Below are 20,216 nucleotides of genomic sequence, written 5' to 3'. Positions count from 1 at the left end.
CGATCCAAAAAAGGCCAACTGTTATCCCGAATTCCAGAACAAGCAAAACGTTCTCAGCTAATTTGGGACGTGCCTGTCATCAAAACAAATGTGAAGTGCTCGCACCAGCATCTTTATTAGCACTTACTGATCCCAGGGGTGATAAATACGTTTGTTTACTTACATGTGCTACTGAAAACTGATAGCACAAAGCAAAAATGATCAGACTATTAAACAGATAAACTAGCTTAAAATACAAAACGATGGTGTAATGCAATGATACACTCGGCTGGGGAATCAATCATTCTGAGCCTAGTGCCGGCTGAGTAGTGCCACTAATATCCAGTACACTTCTCCAGCCCTGATCGCATCTGACAGATACAGTAACAGGATTAAAAGAACTGCGTATAGCACAATAAGGTCCAAAGAGCACAGCGCAGATGAAAGGGAGGTAAAGGAAACTAATGTCACGGAAAAATGACCCAAATACCTGTCATCTGGCACTGACCCTCTGTGCTGTGAAATTGCTTTTATAGTTTATAAATAGTGACCCCCCATACACTATGCGATTGTGGCCCGATTTCACTTGATCGGGACGAGAAATTGGGTTATATCTGCCCAAATCGCATTTGTATGACATGCGATCTGACCCGATGCACTACTTATACAGAGCTGCAGATCATTTAGCTGTAAAAATATGGTACTTGTGTACTAGCTCGGCGCCCATCGCATCGCAGACCATATTGCATGCAATGCGATATCGGCCGATGTTCTACAATGTCATACAATTTAAAAATTGTATGGCATTGTATATGGCATACAATGCGATGGGATGCGATTATAAATTGTATAAGCACCCTAATGGGTGCTTACAATGCTTAAATGCACCCCCACGCCACCCCCCAAGTATAAACGTGAACCCGAAGCGTGGCGAGCGCAGCGAACCCGCGAGGGGCGGCGGTACGCGCCCTACGACCTTTTCATACCCCCACTATCCATGTCCGTGTGGAGTTGACTTTATAAAGTTTGGCGAGCGCAGCGAGCCACCGAGCCCGAAGTGTGGCGAGGGGACGCGGATACCTTCACAGGTATCCGCGTCCCCTTGCGGGCTTCACAGGTATCCGCGTCCGCTCGCCACGCTTGTGGCTCGCTGCGCTCACCACACTTTATAAACTCAACTCCACGCCGACGTGTATAGTGGGGGTATGAAAAGGTCGTAGGACGCGTACTGCCGCCCCTCGCGGGCTCGCTGCGCTCGCCACGCTTCGGGTTCATGTTTATACTTGGGGGGTGGCGTGGGGGTGCATTTAAGCATTATTAGCACCCCTTAGGGCACTTAAAAGCACCCATCGGGTGTATGGCATGCGATGCGATGCAATAACAAATCGTGCGACTAATTATCGTGGGCGCCGTGCTAGTACACAAGTACCAAAAATATTCTTCTTATAATTTATTTCCATTTTTTTTTTTTTATAATCTCAACAAGATGGATTAATTATGATGGTGCTAATGTACTGCATATATATTGGAGCATACATCCATTTGGGGAGATTACTGTTGTGTGTTTTAGTCATGTGCATACCCTGAAAACAACGACGCAGATCTACAGTATAGAGTTTATAGCGATATACGCATTACAGTTGCATCTCCGCTGCCAACTGTGTAGGTAAAGTATATCTGGGCTGTTATGTGGTGTTTTCTTGTAGGCAATGTATGGTGGGGGCATGACAAGGCAAATGCCAGGTGCTTCTTTTGCTCCAAATATATATACATATATTTGGAGCATAGTTGCCTACCATCCTGCATTCTGCAGGAGACGCCCTGAAATAGCAGCAATCTCCCTCTCTCCCTCATTAGTCTAGCAATCTCCCTCATTTCACCTAGCCCACATTACACTGTTAAATTTTTGAGGACAAAAAGGAATGAGAGATAGATACAATTACATTGAATTATCAGCACCATTTCCCAGCACTTTACCAAGTACAGTATCTCTTACTAACTGCTTTGGGGCTCATCTACATTTGGATATAAGTCATTATAAAAGTCCTCAGATGTAGCAGTACACACCCACGGGTCTAGGTGCCACGTTCACGATCTCTTTTCACAATCTCTCCATAGATGGAACTAGACGCACCCTTTGGGTGGAGCATGACACGCCCCCTCAGTGGGGCTCTGTGCAAAATTCTATTTCTAACTATAATCTCCCTGAAACTAGTTTTCATAAGTAGGCAAGTATGTATAAGGGTGATCCGGCCTGCAGACAGACATATATACACCTTCTCTCCATGTACACCAAGGACCCTATTCTGATTTGTATGCTCCCCTGCATATTAGCGCAGGGGAGCGATGGTGAGCGACTGCACATGCGTATAAACTGTCATGCCCATGTGCAGCCGCTTGGTGGGAACGGGCATGGTGAACTGGTCATTCGCCGTCCCGTTTTCACCTAGCAGTTCAGACGGGGGGCGACGGGCTGCAACCATGGGAACGCCCAGTGTTTTATGGGTGTTCCCATTAAAACACTGGGCGTTCCCATGTAAATGGGCCATTTACACTGGTGCAGGGGGCAGCAGCTGACGTCAGTGGATGTCAGCTGCCCACCCGCTTCCCGTACAGGGTGCCTGCAGATGTAATCGGCATCCAATGAATGATTTTGTCCCAGCACGCAAGGCTGCGAATGGATGTTTATGCGAACATCCATTTCCAAGCATTCATTTGCACCAAAGAGCTAATTCGGTAAAGTTGCTTGTGGTATATTAGGTTGACAACGTCTAGGTCGAAACACCAAAAGGTTAACATGCAAAAACATCGACCCTTAAAAGGTTGACATGAGTTTTTTTTTTTTCATGCTGACACCTGAGCACGTCTACTCGGATGGTAAAGTATAAAAAAGTATTAAAAATATAAAAAAAAAACTGTCAACATGTCAACCTTATCATTTGATGGCCATAGCCAGGTCAAAACTTTGATTGTATCGACCATTTGACCATGTCCACCATATGTATGTTGACCCATTGATTGTCGACCTAGATGCCGTCTGTCAGGCATCCGGATACCGGTAAAGTTTGTTATGGCACATTGCGTGCTGTCAGTGGATAAGGAGACCTGTGTATAAGGAGACCAGCTTTGAGGTAACCATGTATGCAAGCTGTGAAGTTCCTCTATGTTATTGATATAGGATAGTGCAATGCCAGCCTCCTAAGTAACATATGTTCTGCATGGATACACATATTATATATATATACACATACAATACATAGAAATCCCTTCCACTGCATAAACCAGCTGGTTCTCCGACCCCTTGCCTGTTTCCTGTTTACATCCTGCTATCTAACCACCACCCCCTCGCTTGCACCTCTTGTAATCTGTCTGTCTCCCCTTCCTACTAGATTGTAAGCTCCTCCGAGTAGGGCCCTCTTCCCTCCTGTTGTCAAAGCCCACTTCTCTTCACATGTCACTCACAGCTCTCCTGTACTCAAACACTCAGTGACCATCTTCGTCTGCATACTCCTCTCCATCATTGGCCTCAAGCCTCTTGTTGTATGTTGATTGAGTCCTCACTACTTATATCCAAGCTGTAATGTGTATTGATCTGTGGCGCTCTTTATTTGTACTGTATTTTTGTTATTTATTCAATGTTATGCCAAGTTTTGTTTCCCTGTATTGTTCCTTTGTACGGCGCTGCGAAACACTTGTGGCGCCTTATAAATAAAATTATAATAATAATAATAATAATAATAGAAATATAACATTGTTATTGTACATTTATCTGTTGATTCCAGTTGCACATACCAGGCTTTTACTGCTCACTGATGTATATAGGGGGGGGGGGATTATTATATTTAACCTCTCAGAGAAGCACACATAATTAGATATCATTGTTGCCCTTTATTTTTACAAAACAGTTTGTCCGATATGTCCTGAAACCCTTAGGCCTATTTCTGGAAACTGACGCTTTCTTAAAACCCCCTAACCTTATTGAGAAAGCCACTTAGACTGTAGCAATTAGTGTACGGGGATAAGCAATGTGGTCAATTAAATCTTAAAAGCATTAGGCCAAACATTGTTGTTTAATGAATTATTAGGATGTTTGGCCTTCCATATCACACAACGCATAACCTCTAGCTCTCACAGGCCACAAATCTACATAAAACAAAAGTCATTCAACAAAATATTAGGATGTTTGACAACCCCGATGGTAACAGACTTTGTTATGTTTAAATTGTTTCTCAAGAAATGGTTTTTAAAATATGTAATTATTAAGACCCCCGTTATACAGATTGAGCCGGCCTCTTCCTTGCAGGGGCTGGCGAAAGAGCTCCCTGCCGCCATCCGCCGCCTCCCCCACTGCCCTCGCCAAGACCGCCCCAAACCCTGCCCCGCCCACCCTAACCCTGCCCACCTCCCTGAAGTAGAGACGGGCAGGGTCACCCAGCCGCCAAGTGACTTAGACGCGCGTGTGTGTGAGACGCACGCGTGTCCGATGTCTGATGTAGTCCCTCTCTGCCAGCGCTCGCCAGCGGTGAGGTTCTGGCGCCTATGCTTCCCAACATGTGAAGATTCAAACCGAGACTGTAAAGGGGGCAGAGCTACCGAATGGGTGGGTGTGGCTTTGGGGATAGGGGCGTGGCTTATAGATGCAGATTTCCTTGTATATAGTTGTATGAATGACTAATGAGGAATATGCAGACACATACATCAGACGCATTGATAATTGTAGAAAACCGTAAATTAGCAGAAAATGGAGTATGGCGCCCCCCTGGCTGGCGTTCGCTTCCACCATTTATTTCTATTATTTTACTAATTTTTGTTGTGGGTTTTTGTTCAACTATGAATCTATTTTCCGTAAATTTCACTTTAACCCAAAATGCATTACACTGTGCGCGCCATAAATATATCTGCACGGTTCTCACTGATCCCATTAGAGAAACGCTGGCATGTATTCCACCCCATAATTATCAGATATTGCCACACCAAACAAGGCTTGCGGCTGGCACTGTCCTGCTCACTTGGCATGTAAGACAGCAGTACAATAGTGCTTGGACTTTTGTTTACTGACCTAAATAAATACACGGTCCAAGAAAATGACTTGGGCCTTTATCCAACAGCAGGCTGATACTGTAGTCCATCGTGCCAACAGATAATCAGTGAAACTCTTCATTTACTGTTTAACTTTTGCGGCTAGGTTCTATGACGGGCAAATAAAGTTTGTGTCCTACTAACCGCTCATCGTCAGAGGGTGAAGTGTTTATTCTACGATGAAACGAAATGTATTTTCGAATTTGTCTAAATAACCATTTTATGACTAAATAATTTTCATAATAAAACGAAGCAGCGTTTATTTCTAACTGGGCTGGGTTTGCCAATATGCATGCTAAGCATCTGTCGCCCGCCCCTTCAATGTAATCGGCAGGGCGAGCTTCCCCGGCAGAGCAGTGCCAACTTTAATTTACTACCCATCTCTTCAAGATAATTTACAGAGGATGTTCATCACTGTCATGGCAGAGCACCTCGGACCCAATGAGCATTGTGCTTCAGGACGGCACTCGGATCTGTGAGAATGGAGATCTGTCGAGAACATATTTACTCCGATGTCAGACGCTGCAGCTATGAGCAGACCTAAATGACACTACACTAAATCCACAGTCAGTAGGTCGACCACTATCAGTCGACACAAGCAAAAGGTCGACAGTAAAAGGTCTACAAGAGTTTATATGCATTTGTTTTCTAAACTGACATGTTTTTAATTCACGATCCCAGTGGGCATAGATGGAGGTTATAATAGTGTGCCGAGCGCAGTGAGGCGCCGTACCCAAAGCATGGGGATTGCAACAGTACACCTTATTCTGGTCCGTTCACACCCAGCAGTCATTGCAGTCAGCTTTAAATTAATAGCAGCGCTATACCGGCGTTAAACCGAAGGAAACCAGAAGGCAAACAACAAACCAACATTACTTCTGAAGGACGGCATTATAACCACATAACTCCGGAACATCAGGTGGCCTCAACTTACCTTTGCCATGAGAACACCTGGACCAGGCCCACTCCCCCCAGCCGGGACAGGAGGGGGACAGGAGGCGCATTGGCCATGGGGCCTCGGCACCACACCCACAGGGTGGGTTCTGGTTGACTCGCAAGTTTGCAAATTCGCATCGGAGCGAATCAACCAGAATAACCCCCTAATACTGTGTCCATGTAGACATAGGCACCAAAAACATGCAAAATCGGTGTCGACCTTTTTCTGTGTCTACCATTTACATATTGACATTTTGCTTGTGTCAACCTTTTGTCCATGTTGACCTATACTATGTTGCTTGTTGACCAGTAGTGGGGTACGGTATAGATGATGGACAATATCTAGGTCAACAGTCAGTAGGTTGACCACTAATGGTCGACAGTGACTAGGTCGACACCGAAAAATGGTACCTTAGGTCGACTCTGCCAAAAGGTCAACGCAAGCTTACGGTTGACAGGCATGTTTGACAACCATATGGTCGACATGAGTTTTTCATGAGTTTTTGGTGTCGTATTTAATCGTATGCCAACATGGACACTTCGCTTCGCTCGCTTCGGGCACGATGCTTCGCTGTGCTTGGCACACTTTGTACTTGTTTCCTAGAACGGCCACAATCTGGAGTAATCGTGTACCTTAACTTAAGGTACACGATTACCGCGATGGACCCGATTTCCTTTGAAATCAGGTCCATTTTGCCGGCAAAGGCAAAATCGGGTCCATCGCGTCGGTCGCGTTCATTAACATGGCACGCGACGCGACCGACGCGATTTTGCCATAGGGTTCAATGTTAAAATATTTTAAACATTGAAATCGCGTTCATCGCGTCGGTCTTGTGCCATTATAATGGCACAAGAGGCTATGGACGTGATTAAGCCCATTTTACATAGTAAAAAATGGGAAATGCCTCAATATGGGCCATTTCTCATTCTATATGCCCCCCATTGTGAACGTCACCCCACGATTGACGCCAACCCGAAGCATGGCGAGCACAGCGAGCCTGGCGAGGGGACGCGTATACCTGTGAAGTTATGCGCGTCCGCTCGCCACGCTTCGGGCTCGGTGGCTCGCTGCGCTCGCCACACTTTATATTCTCAACTCCACGCCGACGTGGATAGTAGGGGTATGAAAAGATCGGAGGAAGCATACCGCCGCCGTCCCAGGGACCCTATTCACATTTCAATCAATGTAAAAATCGGGTCCATCGCGTCGGTCGCATCACGTGCGATTTGGTCGCATGCGATGCGACCGACGCGATTTTTCCGACCCGATCAACATCGGGCCGTTCTAGGAAACAAGTACCGCACAAATATATTTTAGCACTATGCCCACTTGGATAGTAAAAACACACCTTTTTTGAAAAAAAATTATGAAAAACTCATGTTGACCTTTTGAGTGCCTATGTCTACCATAAGCTTGTGTCGACCTAAGGTATGTCAAACCTTTTTAGGAGGCATACTGATGTCGACCTAATGATCTACACCACTGGAGATGTGCCTGTGTCCTGATTGCTGCAGGGGCAGAAGCAGTTTTACAATTGTGGGTGAAGGTTGGAGTATTATCTCGGAATGGCCGTTGATGTTTTCTTCACTATAGGCAAATAGTTTTACCATCGATGTGTGAAGATGGAATTCCATTGCTTTAAAGTACTGCGTACTGTATGTGTGGTCACAATCCTTTCTGCTTTGTAAATGTGCAAACCCAAATCACTAATGGGTGACCCAAGTCACCAAATCACTATGCCCATGTGCTGTAGTTGTTGTTTCCCCTGTACGCCACCTTTGCACTTCTTTTCAGATGTTTGAATGGGAGAGCAGTTGATGTTGACCTCTTCAGGCACTGTCTTTTGACCTCAGAAAGGTAGTATGACTTTGAGATACCCATTTACCTTCTCCTTCCAAAACACCCCACGTCATAGCTGCCTACCCTCCTGCATTCTGCAGGAGACTCCCTGAAATAGCAGCAATCTCCCTCTCTCCCTTATTAGTCTAGCAATCTCCCTCATTTCACCTAGCCCACATTACACTGTTACATTTTTTAGGAAAAAAGAAATGAGAGATAGATACATTTACATAGAATCATCAGCACCATTTTCCAGCACTTTACCAAGTATAGTAGCTCTTACTAACTGCTTTGGGGCTCATCTACATTTAGATATAAGTCAATTTACAAGATTCCTCTCAGATATAGCAGTGCACACCCCCGCTTCTAGGCGCCACGTTCAGAATCTCTTTTAACAATCTCTCTATATATGGAACTAGGCACGCCCTTTGGGTGGAGCATTGCATGTCCCCTCAATGGGGCGCTGTTTAAAAGTCTACTGTCAACTATAATCTCCCTGAAATTATTTTTCAAAAGTAGGCAAGTATGCCCCACGTAGGGGGTAACACATACCTCCCAACTCTGGAAGTCCTGCAGGCGGGACGCAGCTACTGTGCGCCGAAGGCGCTCCGAAATTTTCGGGGGGCGTGGCCTAATTTGAGGGGGCGAGGCCACGCCCCCATTTTGCCGCTTTGGGGGCATGACCCAGAGGCTCTGTGAGCCTCTAGCCATGCCCCCAGCCCCCTGGCTGCGGGAATAGACGCTGTGCGCATGTGCACAGCGTTTATTCCCCGCTGCATAGCAGCTGACAGCGGGACCCCCAACAGCCCCCCCACACCGCGGGACACTGCCGCCCGCGGGTGGGACAGCGGGACAGGCCCTGACAATCGGGACTGCCCTGATAAAATCGGGACTGTTGGGAGGTATGGTAACATACAGTAAGTCCCATTTCTAGTTTAGGATTCAAATTCAGAATAACTTAGTTTAAAAAGAATGCCTTAGGTTTTGGGGTGATTTGGAGTAATTGACTCCCCTGTCCGCCGTACATGTGACATCATGATAGAGGGGGAGAGGACCAGGAAGTTAAGCAATGGCTGACTATCCAGGCTGCAAGATGCCGTGCCAGGTACAATTAAAGCCAAGTTTTGGTCACCGTGCCAGCTGTGCAACAGTTCTGCTTCCAGGGCCTGGCACCTCTATTTACTGCACTGGGTACAGGTATAACTACACTTATTACAAGGAAGACTCCAAGTGTGCACCCTTTTCTCTGTAGCGCAGGTCTTCGGAAACATGGTGCCTTTAGATCAGGGGTTCTCAAACTATTTGCTCTGGGACCCCGTCAGACAATAAATATTATTACAGGACCCCAGCAAGTTAGAATGGAACAGAATGAATGCCACATGTGTGGTCAGTGAAATGAAGTGACCGCTATTGTGGCAGGGAGGCAGTGGGTAATGAGGGAATGGAAGAGGGGATAGAAGAGGGAAGCAGAGGGTGTTTACTTAATGAGTTATCCCTTGTTCCCCCTCAACAAACACATTATTAGTCTGATGACCAGCAACATGAAGTCGTGACCCCATGTTGAGGTGGCCGGGACCCACTTTGGGGTCAGGACCCACAGTTTGAGAACCGCTGCTTTAGATTAATCCTTAGTGCCCATGCGCTGATAAGCAGGAAAATACCTGCTGCTAAATTTTATGTGAGCCCATTATATATACGCCTGTGGGCATTAGCCTGTAGGGCAAGAGTGACCAAACTGGTCCCTGGGAGCTATGAGCGGTTCACGTTTTCCAGACTCCATAGCTGGCGCACAGCTGTAGTCATTACTAACTGTCACACGACCCATATCACCTAGCTGGCGCACAGCTGTAGTCATTACTAACTGTCACATTTCCCAGACTCCATAGCTGGCGCACAGCTGTAGTCATTACTAACTGTCACATTTCCCAGACTCCATAGCTGGTGCACAGCTGTAGTCATTACTAACTGTCACATTTTCAAACATGCTGCATTCATTCCTACTGTGAATATGGGTCATAGTTTCAAAACTATGAAGGTCAACATACATCAGGTTGACCACTAAATGTCGACAGAGCTTAGGTCGACACATGTGTTAAGTCGACATGGCTAAGATCGGAAAGTCCACACAAACATTGTTTAGACAATGGAAAGAGTTTTTCAAGGCACGGTGCCTCGCTGTGTTCAGCACACATTATACTCTCCCTCCATGCCCCGGTTGATGGTAGGGTATGCATACCCGCGTGAGCGTCCGGAAAGGGGGTGGGGTATATGCAAATGAGGGCGTGGCTTATGCTAATTAGCCACAACCTCATTTTCATACGAGAAAAGACGCTGTGCGCATGCGCACAGCGTCTATTCTATTAGATTGGGGGGTCTCCCAACTGCCACCCCCCGCAGCGGGACAATGCCTGCCGTGGGTGGGACAGCGGGACAGGACCCGAAAATCGGGACTGTCCCGCTGTAATCATGACAGTTGGGAGGTATGGGGTATAAAATACCGCCTGCCGGCACAAGTCAGCTATCAAAAAAAAGGTGAAAAACTCAAGTCGACCTTTTGAGTCTTGACCTTCCCATTGTTGACCTAATGCTAGTGTCAACCTTCCAACCCTTTCGACTTTAGCCTTGTCAGCCTACAGTATTTCATGTGTCGACCTAAGCCCTTTCGACCTTTAGTGGTTAGCCTAATGTATATCGGCATTTGCAGTGTGGACCTAGCGACCAGTGGCGTATCTACAAATATAGAGCCCCCGCCCCCTCCCCCCCCAGAAACGTTAACACCTCACCCTTCCTTACCCCCATTGCCGCAACCTCCTCTAGCATCCAAAAAAAACGGTATACTGTATAGCGGGCATTTTGTGAGGGATATTTTTCATAATAGCTGGAGCTGAGCCAGGAGAAGCGCCGGGACCGGTCACCGCAGAGAAGTAGATCTGTGTGTCCCAGTAAGAGGCGGCGGCGGCAAGCAGCAACTGGGGTAACGCAGGCAGCAGCAGAACAATAGCTCCGCAGAACCCCGGCGCCCACACTTTACTCAGCGCCTCCCCGACGCCGCGGGGTCTACGGGGATATTATTGCGCCACTGCTAGCGACCATATGCTTCTACTATAGATCCACAGGTTGCCTGAAAAACATAAACTGTTGATCTCGAGGACCGGTTTGGCCATCCCTGGTGTACAGTGTACTCTTACTTCTGATGTAGTCACACAGTGGCTGCAAGATTCTGCAAAGACTCCCCCTACAGTCCATGTATACATTTCGGGAATTCTACAGTCCGTGTATACATTTTGGGAATCCTACAGTCCGTGTATACATTGTGGGAATCCTATAGTCCGTGAATACATTTGGGAATCCTACAGTCCGTGCATACATTTCGGGAATCCTACAGTCCGTGTATACATTTTGGGAATTCTGCAGTCCGTGTATACATTTCGGGAATCCTACAGTCCGTGTATACATTTCAGGAATCCTACAGTCCGTGTATATATTTCAGGAATCCTACAGTCCGTGTATACATTTCGGGAATCCTACAGTCCATATATACATTTCAGGAATCCTACAGTCCATGTATACAATTCGGGAATCCTACAGTCCGTGTATACATTTTGGGAATCCTACAGTTCGTGTATACATTGCGGAAATCCTATAGTCCGTGAATACATTTCGGGAATCCTACAGTCCGTGTATACATTTTGGGAACTCTACAGTCCGTGTATACATTTCGGGAATCCTACAGTCCGTGTATACATTTCAGGAATCCTACAGTCCGTGTATACATTTCAGGAATCCTACAGTCCATATATACATTTCAGGAATCCTACAGTCCATATATACATTTCAGGAATCCTACAGTCCGTGTATACCTTTCGGGAATCCTACAGTCCATATATACATTTCAGGAATCCTACAGTCCATGTATACAATTCGGGAATCCTACAGTCCGTGCATACATTTCGGGAATCCTACAGTCCGTGCATACATTTCGGGAATCCTACAGTCCGTGCATACATTTCGGGAATCCTACAGTCCGTGCATACATTTCGGGAATCCTACAGTCCGTGTATATATTTTGGGAATTCTACAGTCCGTGTATACATTTCGGGAATCCTACAGTCCGTGTATACATTTTGGGAATCCTACAGTCCGTGTATACATTTTGGGAATTCTACAGTCCATATATACATTTCAGGAATCCTACAGTCCGTGTATACCTTTCGGGAATCCTACAGTCCATATATACATTTCAGGAATCCTACAGTCCATGTATACAATTCGGGAATCCTACAGTCCGTGCATACATTTCGGGAATCCTACAGTCCGTGTATACATTTCGGGAATCCTACAGTCCGTGTATACATTTCGGGAATCCTACAGTCATTATATACATTTTGGGAAAGTATTTCATGTTTGTTTTGTTCTTGCTTAGTAAGATTACAGAAAGCATCTCCCAGTTATTTTATGGCAGCCCGAAGTTCACCAACTCAGAACTTTATCCCTCGGTCAATATGCGCCTAGAATGCAGATAGTGGTTTTAGTTGTTACAGAAACACAGCAGCGAATTTGTTAGGAAAACACGTTTTATGCGTCTGAGAAAGCCCAGACAATTAGTGTATATCTGTACACATTAAAGCCACCGATGAGAGCAGTCAAATATTTGAAAACGGAAAAAAAGAGTTTCATTACTGAGAAATAATTCCATAAAGAATGCAGTAAGCCGTAGCTCTTGTGTGCGCAGAGCATAGTGCCAAGTCTGCACATCTGTGAGCGGATAAATACCTATTACCAAGTGTTAGAAAGAGCCGATTACCATTCAGGCATTAGCAAACCCTCCGTGCTGGAATCTACAGTTTCTTCCTATTTTCTCTTAAGATTTACATTTTTTGCCAAGATCACAAATCTGGTAATGTCCTCTTAACGCCGAATCTGGAATTCAAGCAGAATGTGGGAAGCTAAGGCATAATAATAGATTTCAGCACAACAAGCAAAATAATGAGCAATTTTCTGCTTTAATGAAGGCTTGATGTGTTAGATGAAGAGGTGTTGCTGATCTTCATAGGCCTATTCCTAGACATTATGAGACCGGCTTGAGCACTAGAGAAGGAACAACGCTATAATAGATGATGCCATTTATGTAGAGTCTGCAGTGGGAGAGCACAAGCTGTTTCGTACACCTGCTTTCTGTAAGTCTCTGAAGGGATGATGAGAAGCCATTACTGCCGGCATCTGAGATGGTTAGGAGACTGGAGGAGCTCGTGTACTTCCTGCATTTCATCCCTTAATACAAGCTGATTCCTGCATTGTTTACAGGCTAAGTATAGCTCACAGTACACACACTATTGTGCGTCAATTTACCCTGGAATGCCTACCCTCCCGAAATGTCTGGGAGGCTCCTGAAAATCAGGTCCCCTTCCTGGACCCCGGGAAAGGAGGCCTCCTGCATCACCCAGGCCCCCAACCTGCACATCTCCCTGATGTCTGCATTTCGCTTCTTTTTAGGGATGGCCATGGACCATCGATGATTCTAAATCATCGATGGTTCATGGCCGATGTCGAATACTTTTGCCATTGATGGGGGAGAACCAGATGGTTTCCCTCCATCGATGGAACAGCAATTTTCTATGTTTCCTTTTGACCCCCCTTAACCAAATGCATATTGACCATATGTTGACCTAATGTCTATGAAATGACTGTAGATCTTCTATACCTGTCCGTACCAGAAAGCACGAACCTTGATCTACATTATATGGGGGAAAAACTACTAAGTTGGGAAGTTGCCCATAGCAACTAATGAGATTATATTATCTTCTAGAACAAGGGTGGTCAAAAAGCGGCCCTCCAGCTGTTGATGAACTGCACATCCCAGAATGCCTTGCATCAGTTTCAGCATGGCCAAATAGCAAAGCTAAGGCAATGCATGCTGGGATGTGTAGTTCATCAACAGTTGGAGGGCCACCTTTTGCCCACCCTTGTTCTAGAACAGGCATGTCCAACGTTGGCCCTCCAGATGTTTTGCTGATAGTGAATGCTAAAACTATTGCAAAGCATGCTGGGATGTGTCGTTTCACAACATCTGGAGGGCCAACGTTGGACATGCCTGTTCTAGAAGGTGCTAAATAAATAAGCAGCAGAATCTGATTTCATCCCTTAACAACATCCCATCTTCAATAGAACTCCCATCTTAGTAAATTTACCTCTGTGCATCTTAGGATTCCCCGTATAAGAGGAGTGGAGACATGGCTCTCAGGACAAGTTTTTGCTATGCACCATCTGTGTGGGGGTCTATAATAGTGGTCCTGATAATTAGGATATGTGCCTGGCATAGAGCGATAGATACAAAGTGCCTGAGTCGGAAGTACAGATGTGTCTACACATCGCTAGCTCCTCATTCATTACATAGAAACATAGAATTTGACGGCAGATAAGAACCACTTGGCCCATATACTGTAGTCTGCCCCTTTTTTAAGCATGTGACCTCAAACCATATTTGATCCTTATTTTTTTGTAAGGATATCAATATACCTATCCCAAGCATGTTTAAATTGTACTACTGTATTTGCCTCTACCACCTCTGATGGGAGGCTATTCCACTTATCTACTACTCTGTGAAGTAATTCTTCCTCACATTTCCCCTGAATCTTCCTCCCTCTAGTGTCAGTGCATGTCCTCGTGTTCTGTTGCTCCTCTTCCTGTGAAGAATGTCACCCACCTGTACCTTGTTAAAACCCTTGATATATTTAAAAGTTTCTATCATGCCCCCCCCATTTCCCTTCTCTGCTCTAAAGTATACATATTAAGATCTTTTAGTCTTTCCTGGTACGTTTTGTGATGTAGGCCATGCACCATTTTAGTTGCTCTTCTTTGTACAGTCTCTAATGTATTTATATCCTTCTGGAGATATGGCCTCCAGAACTGAACACAATACTCTAGGTGAGGTCGTACCAATGACCTATACCAGTGGTTCCCAAACTGTGTGCCGTGGCTCCCAGGGGTGCCTCGGGACACTTGCAGGGTGCCCCAGGACCAATTTAAATTATTTATGACCAATTATTTATGGACAAAACCAGTGCTGTTGGCTACCAATTTTAAAATATATGTACAAACAGAAGCAAATGCTGCCCTTTGCCACATAACAGAACCTAAGAAGCACATATAAACACAATCTACTTAATTTTATATATTTTTTGGGGACTTAGGGGTGCCGTGGAAAAATTCTGATACTCTAGGGTGCCATGATTCGAAAAAGATTGGGAACCTCTGACCTATACAGTGGCATTATTACTTCTTTCTTTCTACTGCTGATACCTCTCCCTATGCAACCAAGCATCTGACTTGCCTTCTTCATTACTTTGTTACATTGCCTACCTGCTTTTAAGTCCCCTGAAATAGTGAGCCCTTCTAGACATGCCGTGCTGTGACTTGGTCGCATTGGGCATCTTTTCATACAATGTGAAAAGGATCCTCAAGCAGCTTATGCTGGTTAAAATGATATGCGCCATGCCTATATACTGTGTGCTACCATGGCTGTGTCTGCATATGAAATGATATGCTTCAGTGTTTTCCTACAAAACCCTGTAATGAAGTGTTTCATTTGCACGTACAACCAGTCACAGAATATAGGTACATATGCCACATATTTTAATCAGCATAAGTTGTTTGTGCATCACAATAGCATCACTTTGAGAATAAGATATATTTAACGGGAAAAGTCACACAAAAATATACCCGGCAATTCTGAGTCACACAGAAGATAGATGTTTGTGGACACATCTGTATGTCGGTATTGGTTGAGGTTCAGCTATTTTTATTTCTACTGTGCATGCGTTCTGAATATGTGCACGCCAGTGGCCCTTATTCTGAATGAGTTGGGCAGCTGGGTGTGCGGATGGACAGCCAATGTTTTGCGTGTGCGCATGTGCAGAGGTGCTTCTGCGCATGTGCGTACACCTTGCACAACCGACCATGGCGTGAATTCTGGGAGGAAAATGATCGTACGGGACCATCCGATTAGGGGGTGGAGAGGGGCATGAAGGGCTGTTTGTGCTCATTACCATATGCATACACCCCGCGTTTCATGGGCGTTCCCATGAAAACGCTGGGTGGGCATATGGAAATGCGGTCCTGACGCACGTGTGGGGGTGGACAGCTGACATAGCCGTATGTCAGCTGCCCGCTCATATCCCTGCCTTCACACGGACAACTGTCCGAGTGGTCTGGAGCCCTCGTGGCTGCCTGATCGCTCGGTCCATCATTTGAAGGTCGGCGACCATCGGAGGATGAGGGAGGTTCCCACAGACCAGCGAGTGGGTGTTCACATAAAACATCCACTCACAGTCCATTCGCTTGGCGTCCTACCGCATTCGGACAGTGTGAGCGATTCGTACGATAGGCATGGTTAAGAACGCTCGGTGCCTGTCCGAAATATGCAACCGTCCGACTTAATCAGAATAAGGGCCACAGTGTCAGATGGAATTCGGGAGCGCATTATCAAAAGGTACTAGAAAATGTATTCACGGTGACTGACCGTGAGGTGGCTATGCAGACACATGGAGAGCTTGATGGGTGTGTTATGGGAATGTTGGGGGCGTGTAAGTTGTTAGAACTCAGTTTTATGCAAAGCTTGGAGTCCGATAAAGTACGCTCCAATATCAGCTCATAAATGTCATTTTAAATGCTCTGTAGCATGGCAGTTAGGAGCTGATTGGCTGGTACTTTATCTTTCTCCACTTTATCTCTTTCAAAGTTTTGATAAATCTTAATCTTCATTGTTCACATTCGAGCTCATACCCTGACAGGCAAAATCCTGACGTAGGATGTAGCTGGTGTAAGTTTTGATGGCGCGGCTGATTGTTGTGTCTAAAGATGCAACAAGTGGTACTGTATATGAGCCTGTAAAGACGCTCAAAGTTGGCGCCTTAGTCCTTGCGCATTCAGATGCTGAATGCATAGTTGGAAAGCACTTCACATTTGCACAAATATGTGGTATGAATCATATGAATTAAAAGACAGCTCTACCCAGGGTTGCCTACCCTTCCGGATTGGCTGGGAGGGTTCCGGAAATGGAATCCCCCTCCCAGTCCCCCTGAAAGGTGGGCAATCCTCCTGGATTCTGCCAGACCTTCCACATCTCCCCAGCCGCCTTCATGAATTAATGCGATTCTCTGCTTTTCGCAGGGAGGGGCAGGGCTAAATATGCAAATGTGGACAAAGTAGATTGAGTGAGATGTGCGCCAAGAGATTCTTTAAACAGGTGATCTTCCACGGACGTCAGGTCCCATACAATGCAATCCCCTTTAAGTATACTGGGTGTCAGCTTAGTCCAGGAACAGTGGTGTGCTGTTCGAAAGGTAGTTTTGGGAAAAAATTGGTTTGGACTAAAATAGCGACTTATTTGCACGTATTAAGTATACATGGGACAATATTTGTAAAAAATGAACAATTTATTTATCACAGAGAGGTAAGATAAAGAATATATAAATACAGGGGATACTTTTTTTTTTTTTATTTTTTTTAAAAAAAATATAAAAAGACCAAAAAATATAAAAAAAAAAATGACAATTTATTTTAAGTATGATAAAAGGTGGGAGAATGTAGTATGTCAGTAAAACAAACTGGCCAGACTAAAACCAATGTACTATGTAAGATACTGACTGTAATCTAAAAGCAAGATCACTAAAAAAAATTTATAGCAGGGTATTCAGTAATAAATTGAAAAAACAAGGAATAAGAGAAATCAGCTTAACTTGGAGCAATGCGGTGAGGAGCAGGTGACCGAAGTTTATCCCAACATGTTTCGTCCAACAGGACTTCGTCAGGGGTAAGGGACTGAATGACTAAGGCTGTATTTATGACAGGGATAGAGACAAGGGTGCCGCCCCCCTCGTTAGCAATGCTTAATTGGACCGAGTGTGAGTTAAGCACAAAACAAGAATTAAATATATGTGGTATATGCTAATAGATGCATCTAGTGGCCCCACTTATATGTTTCCAAAAACGAGTAGTGTAAAGTCAGATAACTTAGTAGTATGGTTAGGAGTGTGTCAGCTCCGTTTAGAAGGAGCATGACATCACTTCCGCCCCACTTCCGCCACACATCCGGCGTCAGGATAGCGCTACTGCGCCTGTGCGCCTGGTTCTTCTGGCGTTATGACGATATTTCAGTCTGTGTCCTATGAGTCCTTGTGCGCATGCGCGTTCGGACTCGATCCTCCGTTTGTGCGCATGTGCGCTACGTCTCTGGTGCTCTGTGTCATTCTGTATTGTTCTTTAGGAGACATTCTCGTGCATCAGCACTGCGGGGGTACTTCTAGTGCTGGCAGTATGGTTTGAAGTTAACTCATTCACGGCATGCTTTGTTTTGAAGAATCCCATATTTTGGGATTGTGGTAGCCAATGCGCAGGGGGTTCAGTTTTTCTGCAAATGATTCTCAGAAATGTGAGAATCAAAGTAGTGGATAAAATAAAAATAAAATTAGAAACATAATATATTTGATATGTATATATGCAAATTAGGGATACATCAGAATACCATATAAGAGACCCTCTATAAATGAGAGAACAGATAAGAGACCCTCTATAAATGAGAGAATGCACAATTAGCGATATTTGGGGAAAATAACACCCTTGGGGCATATACACAGTGGTGTTGAGTCTCATTTATACGAAGGTACATAAGAAGGGAAGTAAAACGAAAGGAAAAAATGAATGAGACATGGAATAAATGTGGAGGGGTACAAAATTATAGTTTATTTATTTATTGTATATAATTACAATGGTGGGTACAGTACATACAGAAACTCGCCATAGATGTTATATTACAGCACCCGATATTCCTGGGAGGTCCCCCTACCCAGTACTAATCAGGCCCAGCACTGCTTAGCTTCCAAGTTCGGATGTAGTTGGGCGTCCCAGTGCGGTATGGCTGTATTGTGGTTGGTTAGAGATCCGTGCATGTGTATTGTTACCACTTATGTAATCAAGTTACTATGGCATAATGTTTGAGTATAGTTATATTAGGATGATAATATGGAGCATAGGAAGGAGACTTGGGTGGTAACAATAAGGGTGAAGAAGAAGAAGGGTGGTTTTTATATATATATATATATATATACGAGGGTGCCAGGACTGGACTTCCCAGATGGTTACCCATTCTGGTACTATTCAGCGGGAGCCTTGTTACAGATCACTGACCGCTCAGGGGTCTCATCTTCTTTTTATTGTATGAAGGGTGCTATCTCGTAGCTCTCGTTGAAGCCTTCTGGATGCAGGGTGTTCAGTTCATAAATCCAATACATCTCTCTACGTGAAAGGAGATTTGATAGATCACCTCCTCTCTCCCCGAGGGTAACGAGTTCAATGCCTCTGAATGTCAATTTTTCCGGATCCGAGTCATGGTGCAAACTGAAGTGTTGTGAAACAGCATGTGTCTGTACTTTGTTTTTTATGTTCCTTACATGCTCCTGTATGCGGATTTTCAGTGCCCTCTTGGTTTTGCCTATGTAGCGTCGTTCACACGGACATTCCAGCATGTATATAACTGATGTTGTATTGCAGTTAATGAAATGTTTAGTCTTGAATTCTTTGGTTTTGTCCTTATTGAAAAAGTTCTTTCTATTTGGGTGAAGATATTTGCAGATGTTGCAGTGGCCACATTTATAGCTGCCAGTGCATTTTGGTAGGCCTCCCTGTCGGCTGGATTCTTCTCTCAGCATGCTGGGTGCTAGAAGGTCTTTCAGATTCTTTTGCTTCCGATATACAATTTGTGGTTTTGCGGGTAAGGATTCTTTCAGGATGGGATCCAACCGTAAGATGTTCCAGTGCTTGTTTAATGCCTCTTTGATTACTCCTTCATGATGATTGTATGTTGTGATGAATTTGACATCTGGTTCTCTATCCTCTTTAGGCTTATATTCAAGAAGTTTCTTCCTGTCTAGTGCTTTTGCTCTCTTGTTTGCCTTCTCCAAGATGTGAATCGGGTATTTCTTCTCCTTGAATCTGTTTGAGATGACTTCAAGTTGAGAATCTCTATCCTCTTCCTTTTTGCAGTTGCGGGTGATTCTATGGTATTGGGAGTAGGGGATGTTATTTTTCCATTTTTGTAGATGTCCACTCTCATAATGTACGTAGCTGTTGGTATCGACCTTTTTTATATAGTTTTTAGTTATTACATTGTTAGATACGCCTGTTAGTACTAGGTCCAGGAATTCAATTTCTTTGTCATTGATGTTTGAAGTAAAAACCAAATTAAGATCGTTCTCTCCGATGTATTTTAGAAACTCATAAAATCTCTGTTTGGAGCCATCCCAGACAATCAAAATGTCATCTATATATCGTTTAAATATGATGAGGTTCTGTTTAAAAGGATGATCATTGTAGATGAATCTCCTCT

General features: G+C 44.7%; 1 protein-coding gene and 1 pseudogene across 3 annotated transcripts in view; one reads left to right on the top strand and one right to left on the bottom strand.

Moving 5' to 3' along the window:
* Nucleotides 1-20,216, top strand: part of MACROD2 (mono-ADP ribosylhydrolase 2) — a 1,799,128-nt gene that overhangs the window by 1,026,534 nt on the left and 752,378 nt on the right. The window lies entirely within an intron of this gene.
* On the bottom strand, nucleotides 18,640-18,757 carry LOC146066036 (5S ribosomal RNA; annotated as a pseudogene).

The sequence above is a fragment of the Crinia signifera genome, chromosome 3 (genome assembly GCF_055691185.1).
Source record: "Crinia signifera chromosome 3, ASM5569118v1, whole genome shotgun sequence".
NCBI classification, from domain to species: Eukaryota; Metazoa; Chordata; class Amphibia; order Anura; family Myobatrachidae; genus Crinia; species Crinia signifera.
This window is presented reverse-complemented; position numbering and strand designations above follow the sequence as displayed.